This window comes from Saccopteryx leptura, chromosome X (assembly GCF_036850995.1).
Source record: "Saccopteryx leptura isolate mSacLep1 chromosome X, mSacLep1_pri_phased_curated, whole genome shotgun sequence".
NCBI classification, from domain to species: Eukaryota; Metazoa; Chordata; class Mammalia; order Chiroptera; family Emballonuridae; genus Saccopteryx; species Saccopteryx leptura.
The window spans coordinates 103,057,690-103,066,073 of record NC_089516.1 but is presented as its reverse complement, the minus strand read 5'-3'; the positions used below and the strand labels follow the sequence as shown (position 1 = coordinate 103,066,073).

Genomic DNA, 8,384 nt, shown 5'->3' with positions numbered 1-8,384 from the left:
GGTCACCAGCTTGAGCACGGGCTCATCTGGTTTGAGCAGAGTTCACCAGCTTGGACCCAAGGTCGCTGGCTCGAGCAAGGGGTTACTTGGTCTGCTGAACGCCCGTGGTCAAGGCACGTATGAGAAAGCAATCAATGAATAACTAAGGTGTTGCAATGAGCAATGAAAAACTAATGATTTATGCTTCTCATCTCTCTGATCCTGTCTGTCTGTCCCTGTCTATCACTTTCTCTGACTCTCTCTCTCTGTCTCTGAAAAAAAAAAAAAAAAAGAAATCATAAAGAAGCACTGAGAGTTTGAGTATTACATTCTTCATGCATGTTGTTTGGATTTTTTTAAAGTTGGTGACTATACATTTAAAAAATTAAAAGTGCAGCCTTGGGATGTTTCTTGAAATTATTTGGAGAATTACTTCAAAATGTACGGAACTGTGAGTTATGATGCTGTCACTTTTGTATCCTAACAAAGGTTAAGGGATCAGGTTCAAAAGTGATCATATTTCCAGGGTTAGCATGAGTGGCCAACTTGGGTGAGAAAGCCAGGGAGATCCATGTGCTCTTCCACAGACAAGGAATATGTACCTTGAATCAAAAAATTCAGGTATGAAATGTAGTAAAATTTCACAGTATAGTTATTCTGGGAAGGGGAGAGGTGGTGAACCCAGACAAGGCAATATGTTAGGGGTGTTAGGTTTGACTAGTTTCTCTAATCAGTTTTTCACATACTTTTAGTATATTTTAGTATAGTCCTCCAAGGCACAATTTATATGCCCTTCAGTGTTTGATGCTCCAGATTGTTTATTCATGTTAAAGGACTGTTTAAGATTTGTGTTCCAAGAAAAATCGTGCTACATAAAAATGATCCAAGATTTTTGACCCCCAAAACTTCTTGAATAAAATCTTAAAAAGAAAATGCTATTGCAATTGCATCTCTTGAAAAAGAAAGCATTCTTCTAAAAGTAAATAGATTCACTAAACTTTTGTTGTAAAAAACTTCAAAGTAGGTAAATTGCTGCCTAATTCTTCATTGCACATACTCACCAGAGGATAGGGGAGCACTGCCTTCTTTTGCCAGCATCATATGAGGGGGAAGAAAACCATTCCACATAGCTGCAGAGAGCGTCCCAGTGCTTCCAGAGAAAGGCATTGAAAACCATCAGGAACAAAATGTTGAGCATACTGTTGCAAGTCTTCATAAGAGGAACCATAAGAGGCTACTATGGAGACAAAGACCAAATGGATTGTTATAACTACCGAAAGAATGTTGATAAGTTTGCCCGGAAGGTTCTGGGTTGTGGCATTCTCAAGCCCACCCCGCTGTACCACCTGCTCCTGCTACAGCTTCATTTTGTAGATGCAGTTCTGGCAAACCTCTAGGGACTCCCAGATGGACTGGGCCATTCATAGGACTAATATACAGTTTTATCTTTCATGCAAGCCAATTCCTACTTCAAGTTCAAGATTTTATTCTGCTGGAACTCTGTTAGGTCATTTAATTGTTCTTCTAACTGTTCATATCCATAACACTCTTCCTGTTAGGCCTGCATTATTAATGAATATTCCTTCTGATAATGTTCCTTGAGAGTCTTAAAAAAGTTCTCTAGTCTTACCTGGGTTTTTCAGATCTCTGAATCTCATGTAGTGGTCTGAACTCTGCATGTCCAGGGAGTCTGTTTTGAAGCTAGATGCTCTTACAGTGATGCCTGCAGTGATGCTGTTAGTTTCCACTGAGCATGTAGCAGCACTAGAACAATTTTCCTCACTATCATATTCTGGGTTTGACTGAAAGTTTGAAATTACTCCCAAAGCCTTTTTCCCATCATCCACCTGCCCTTCTAAGGAATACTTCAGGCTAGGGATGTTGTCTGCACTGCCAAATTTATTCTGAATTAATAAGGTGATCACTCTGAACTTTGAGACCACAGCTCTTGCTGCTGAATGGATTGCCTGAGAGAAGCTGGAAAGTCCAGCTTTCACACTGTCCACCTCAACTTCATTACAGGCAGTCAGTCACCTTTGGTCCCACACTTTACAAACCCTGGTGCATTTTCCTGAAGATGTCTTTTAGCTGCTGGAAGATCCCATTCTACTCTCCTTCTTAGAAATTCTTATGGTATTCCTTAAGTTTCTTTTGTAGCTGAAGGATGGTTTGGGTATATTTCTGGTTCTTCCCAAATACCTGCTTGATGCTTGAGGTATACTGTTTATCTGTGCTGTTGGTAAACTTCAATTACACAGCAAAGTGGTCATATCAAGCTGTTTTGTTTGTTGTAATCTTGATCTATTTTGTGAGCTTCAGGAACTTTTGCTGCAGGTAAATAATAGCAGCATTTTTGCTCTGAGGGTCAATTGTTCTATTCACAGAGTCTGTGTGGATGCTGCCATCAGTGCTAGAGGCCACTTCACTGGAAACCTGGGTGAGGCTGCTTACTTTCAACTGTTCAATTTACTCTATAGTTGTCTCATCCCGCAATAGACATGCAGCAGCAGCACAAGCCATTTCCATCACAGCAGAACTGGCAGGAGCATCAGTAATGGAAAAAGACCTGGTTCTGTGAGACTACATAACAGTTGCCATCTCCTGGCCATATTTCCTATAGATTTATAGACTTCTCTTTGGGATATCTGGCTTGTCCCACTTACTATGCAAGCTCATCCTTCCCTTCATCTCTTCACCTTGGGTAGCACTTAGATCTGTTGCAGGACATGATTCAGAGGTTTGGGGTAGATGGGGACACCATCAATCTTAGCATATGTGTCCTGGCCTTCCACATTCATTTCAGGTTCTAGATCTGCCTGAATTTGTCACACATCATGTGAAGATACTGATGACCTCTTGTTCTGGTGCCGAAAGAAGTACTTTAAGCCTTGGTCAATCACTTTAATGATCTCCAAATCCTTGTGAGTCATTTTAGTCAGTTTTTGTTCTGATTTTGTCTTCTTTCTGGCCTCTATATCTTGGGATTTGCTTCTAGAATCCAGGTCCTCATATAATTGTTCACTGCGTGAGGTTCCATCAGTAGACTTAATATGTTAATTTTCAGACTAAAAAAGATTTAAATATACTAAGATTGTCAAATTTGCTTCAATAGTAACTACACATGCAACTGTGAAACAGAAGCTTTATGTTTATCTTTATACCCTTCTCAAGGACTTCTAAGGTACACAGGAATCCCTTTGAGAAAAGTTGTCACATCAGCTTGTTTTATTTTCTTCATAGTTCATATCAGGAGTCAGCAAACTTTTTTTTCAAAGGGTCAGACTATAGCCCACAGGCTAAATCCAGCTTGCCCTGTGTTTTTTTGTTTGGGTGATTTTGATTTTGGTTTGTTTTTTGGCTTAAATAACATAAATTTATTCCCTCACAGTTATGGAGGAAGGAAGTCTGAGGTCAAGGTGTCAGCATTTTGGTTCCTTCTGAGGGCTTCAAGAATCTGTCCCATGCCTTTCTCCTAGCTTCTGGTGGTTTGCTGGCAATCTTTGGCATCCCTTGGCTGCATCACCCCAATCTCTGCTTTCTTCCTTACATGATGTTCTTCTTGTGTGAATTTCTGTGTCCACATATCACTTTTATAAGGACACAAGTCATATTGGGTTAGGGACCCATTCTATTCCAGTATAACTTCAACCTATCTTAATTAATTACATCTGCAAAGACCCATTTCCACAATAAAAACACATTCTGAGATACTGGGTATTAGGACTTCAACATAAATATTTGGGGGAAGGGGAGGACACAATTCAAACTTCAGCATACAATTTCTGTACCAACTACTCAACTCAGCCCTTGTAGTGCAAAAGAACTCATAGAACATATGTAAGCAAATTAGAACAGATGTGTTACAGTAAACCTTTACTTAGAAAAACAGGTGCGGGTCTGCCAGCAGTAGTTTGCAAATCCCAGTCTTAAAGTATCTTTAATCCTTTGTAAGTATAAAAGGAAACAAAAAAAATTTGGCACTTGACAAAAAGAAAAGAAAAACTTTGCAAGTTTTGGCAATACTTACTTTATATTTTATATTCTAGTCACAATGTTTTATATTTAGCTTTACTGTGTCTTTTTATTTCTTTATTTTATTTAAAATTTCATTATGTATTGGTCTTGAGTATACAGTTTCATGGTTAGACACTCGTATATTTTGCATAGTATTCCCCTCAATATTTTTCTGTGCCATAACTGGCACCATAGTTATCACAATATTAACTATATTTCCTATGTTTTACTAAATTCCCTGTGAATATTTGGTAACAAACAATCTGTACTTCTTAGTCCCATCATCTCTTTCATCCAATGCCCCATCCACCTTTCTCCTCTGGCAACAACCAGTTCTCTTTTTGTATCTATGAGTCTGTTTCAATTCTGTTTGTTCATTTTTTTGTTCTTTAGATTATAAACAACTCACACTATTAAACTATAAAAAATACAATAAAAATAGGTAGAGGATTTTAATAGATACTTCTACAAAGGGGCATACAAAGAAGACCAATAAACATGTGTTAAGATGTTCAACATCACTAATTGTCAGAGAAATGTAAATAAAAACACAATAAGATAACACCTCACACCTGTCAGAATGTCTGTCATCAATAAATCGACAAATTACAAGTGTTGGCAAGTATTAGAAGAAAAGGGAATCCTTGTACACTGTTGTTGGGAATGCAGATTGATGAAGACACTATGGAAAACAGTATAGAGTTTCCTCAAAAAAATAAAATTGATATGATTTATGATCTAGTGATTCCATTGCTGGGGATTTATCCAAAGAAACAAAAAGCACTAATTTGAGACATTATATGCACTCCTATGTTCATTGAAGCATTATTTACAGTAGGTAAGAACCCAAGTGTCCATCAATAGGTGACTGGATAAAAGCTTTGATGCATATAAACAATATAATATTACTCAGCCATAAAACAAAAGGAAATCTAATTATTTGTGATTGCATGGATAGACTTAGAGGGTATGCTCAGTGAAATAAACCAGTCAGAGAAAGACAAATGACTCTATGCTTTTGTATAGCTGACAGGGAGGAGAGAAGTGGTAGGTGTCCGCACCAGTGCCATTGCTCTAGTTCAAACACCAGCTCTCACTGCTGCAGTCACCATGCTCCATCAGTGCCCTGAAACCACCCCTTCCAAACTTCCCCTTACATCATTTAATCCACTGCAGCCCTTGATGCAGTCATCACCCTGCTTCAACCCTTTCAAACAGCACTAATAGGCTCCCAGAGATACTAAAAATTCATGTAGGTATATATAATTTTATATATATGCATTCATACATATATAAAATTTTATATATAACATACTATTATATATCACTACCAACATATATATTTGTTATATATTAATTTTAATAAATATTATGATATATATATGGATAGTGATATACATCAACTTCAAAACAGTGGTCACCTGTCCAACTGGTGTTGGTACAGTGGATAGAGCATTGACCTGGAACACTAAGGTTTATAATTCATAACTCAGAAGCTGCCAGCTTGAGCACAAGCTTGCCAGCTTTAGTGTAGGGTCACCAGTTTAAGCACATGATCACGTCACTAGCTAGAGCTCAACATTTGCTGGCTTAAAGCCCAAGGTCGCTGGCTTGAGCAAGGGGTCACTGGCTCAGCTTGAGCCCTCCAATCAAGGCATGTATGAGAAGAAATCAGTGAAACAACTACAAGTTGATGCTTCTTATATCTCTTAGTTGCCTCTGTCTTTCTCCCTTTCTGTCTTTCTCTCTCTCAAGTCAATAAAATAAAAAAGAGGAAAAAAATAGTGGATAGCTGTGAGGATAAAGAAGAATGGAAAAGGTAAGAAGTTGGGTTAGAGCTATAACACAGTTATTTCTTTAACAATAAAGAAGAGGTAGAGATGTGTAGCAAATAAGGTAAACTATTAGTGTCTGTTTAATTTTTATTTTGCCTTTTATCTTATTTTCTGTGCCTTTTGTATGTTTGAATTATATTAAAAATGAAAATGTATGATTACCTAGTTTTTACCTCTTCTGTTAGCAGAAATGAAAGTTTAATAATGCACACAACATTGAGAGTATATGGGGAAGCAGGCAATGTCATACATGGGAGGTGGGAGCACAAATTAATGCAGCCTTTTGAGATGACAATTGCGCAATATCTTTTTAAGAAAAAGTAAAGGGATTAAGCAAAAAGAAAACCTCAGAAACGCAGGCAACCATATGGCAATTGAGCAAGAGGGGCCGGGATAAGTAGAAAAGATAAAAGGGGATAAATTGTGATAAAAGGAGATTCGATTTGGGGTGAGGAGCACACAGTATAATATACAGATGATGTATGATACAATTGTATACCTTAAAACTATATAACTTTATTAATAAATTCACTAAAAATTAAAAAAAGCTTATTCTCTTTAACTTGGACATTATAATTTAGGAATATATTTTCAGACAGATCCACAAAGAAAAGGTTGTTCATTGAAACATTGTGGTAGCATTGATTATAATAGCAAAAGACTGTTAACCTACATTAACATAAACAGAGGTCTGAGTAAATAATATATAATATACTCATGAGAAGCAATAGAATGCAACTGCTATAAAAAACTAAACTGACTTGCATGTACCAGAAGCCAGAAAACTATAACCCACAGAACAAATTTGGTTCACTATCTTTCTTTGTAAATAAAATTTATTGAAACACAGTCACACCTATTAGTTTCTGTACTCTCTTTGGGTGTTTTAATGCTACAACAATAGAGTTGAGTAATTGTGACAGAGACCATATGGCCTGCAAATTTTAAAATATTTATTATCATGGCCTTTATTGAAAAAGTTTGTTGGGTCATGTTAAAGTAATGGCAGCATGAGAGACACTCCTAACCTCTCACCTTGAAATTTCAACAAATTGAACAACAATAACACAGTGAAGAAATGCAAGCTGGGTTCACAGATGTGCCTGAAATATCCATGCACAAATGGATAAAGGTGGGTTAGAGTGAGAAGGGGAGAAGATAAAACACAATCGCAGTGGACTTTGAAGAGGAGAGGAGACAAACCTGGAGTGGCTGGGTTTTTTTTTTCCTTTTGCTGGACTACAGGAAGGAGGAAAGCTCAGGATGTCAGGATTTTGTCTGAAGGGTACAGAGTGGGAAATTCAGAGTGACTGGGTCTCCTTCTGCTGGGAGGAGTGGTGACACAGAAGGGCAGAGAGGGAGATAAACCAAAGTGGCCAAAATGTGGGGTCACAGCCCATGTTACCATGGTCTGCTTGCAGCCTGCACTCGGCAGAGACATAGAAAGCTAAAGTATAGCCCCCAGCCTCCCAGATCCCACCTCCCTCACTTCACATTACAGAGAGTGGCAGAGACAAACCCCACAGCTAGCTCTCTCCCCTAAAGAATGGAGGTGATTCATGTCTGGACCTCAGGTCTGTTGGGGCATTGGAAAGAGCACCCAGAAGCCTGAGATTGCCATTGTTAGAGCTGCAAAACCCTCACAAAATGCCTCATACACCAACACAACTGTGGTCCTGCCTACATCATTGTGACAGCAACATCTCAGTGAACAACCCAGAAACTTTACAGCGCTGAAAGTTGTAATACAGTAACACCTACTGAAAGAAACCTCTAAAAACCAAATCTTATTTTTCCTTCTAATTCTCCTTCTTGTTTTCATTTTTGAATTTCATTTATTTGGATTTTTATATTTTTATTCTTATTTTTGTGGGTGCTTTTTTATTTTTTCCTTGCTTTCGATATTTTTTCTTGTACTTTATCTTTTTGTCATAATTTTTTGTATTTTTATTGTATTTTTTATTTTTTTAGTGGTTTTATTATTAGGGTTCTTAACACTACCATTTTCAAATGCCATCAAGTAAGAAGAAATAAAATACCATGGCTACACATGTATTTAGGTAACAGTTACTCCTGAAGTATAACCTAGCACTGGATGAATAGCTTCTGACACAAGAAAGATGCTGAATAGAAGAGGATGGGAAGCTGAAAAGCAAGCACTCCAGGAGCTTCTGGGAATACTCTTACACCAGATGAGCTGTTGAGTGATATTATGTTCCTTTCCTCTTTGATAGGCAAGGTGAGTTCCCTATTCGGTTGTTTTGACCTACATGCAAGATTACCACATGAAGATCTTGACCACAGCAAGTTCACAGTTACATTGCCTAGAGCTTTTTTCCTCCAAACAGAGGCAGTAAACAGAAATAACAGGATGTCATTATACCAACCTGACCTCCCCACTGAGAGCTGCTCCCAGCAGGCTAGTGCCCCAGGTGCTATAAACACCTTTTCAGCTACATGGCTTTCCAAAATTGCCAAGCACATGGAGCCTAGAGAGAGCTCTCTTTTACGGAGAACCACTTTCAGTACAGCAAACAGGAGAGATACTGTATTGAG

The 8,384-nt window shown here is 38.0% G+C and overlaps 1 pseudogene; it reads right to left on the bottom strand.

The window, feature by feature from the left end:
* Nucleotides 1–1,036: 1,036 nt before the first annotated feature.
* LOC136386441 (transmembrane and coiled-coil domains protein 1 pseudogene) lies at nucleotides 1,037–2,667 on the bottom strand (annotated as a pseudogene).
* Nucleotides 2,668–8,384: the final 5,717 nt, after the last annotated feature.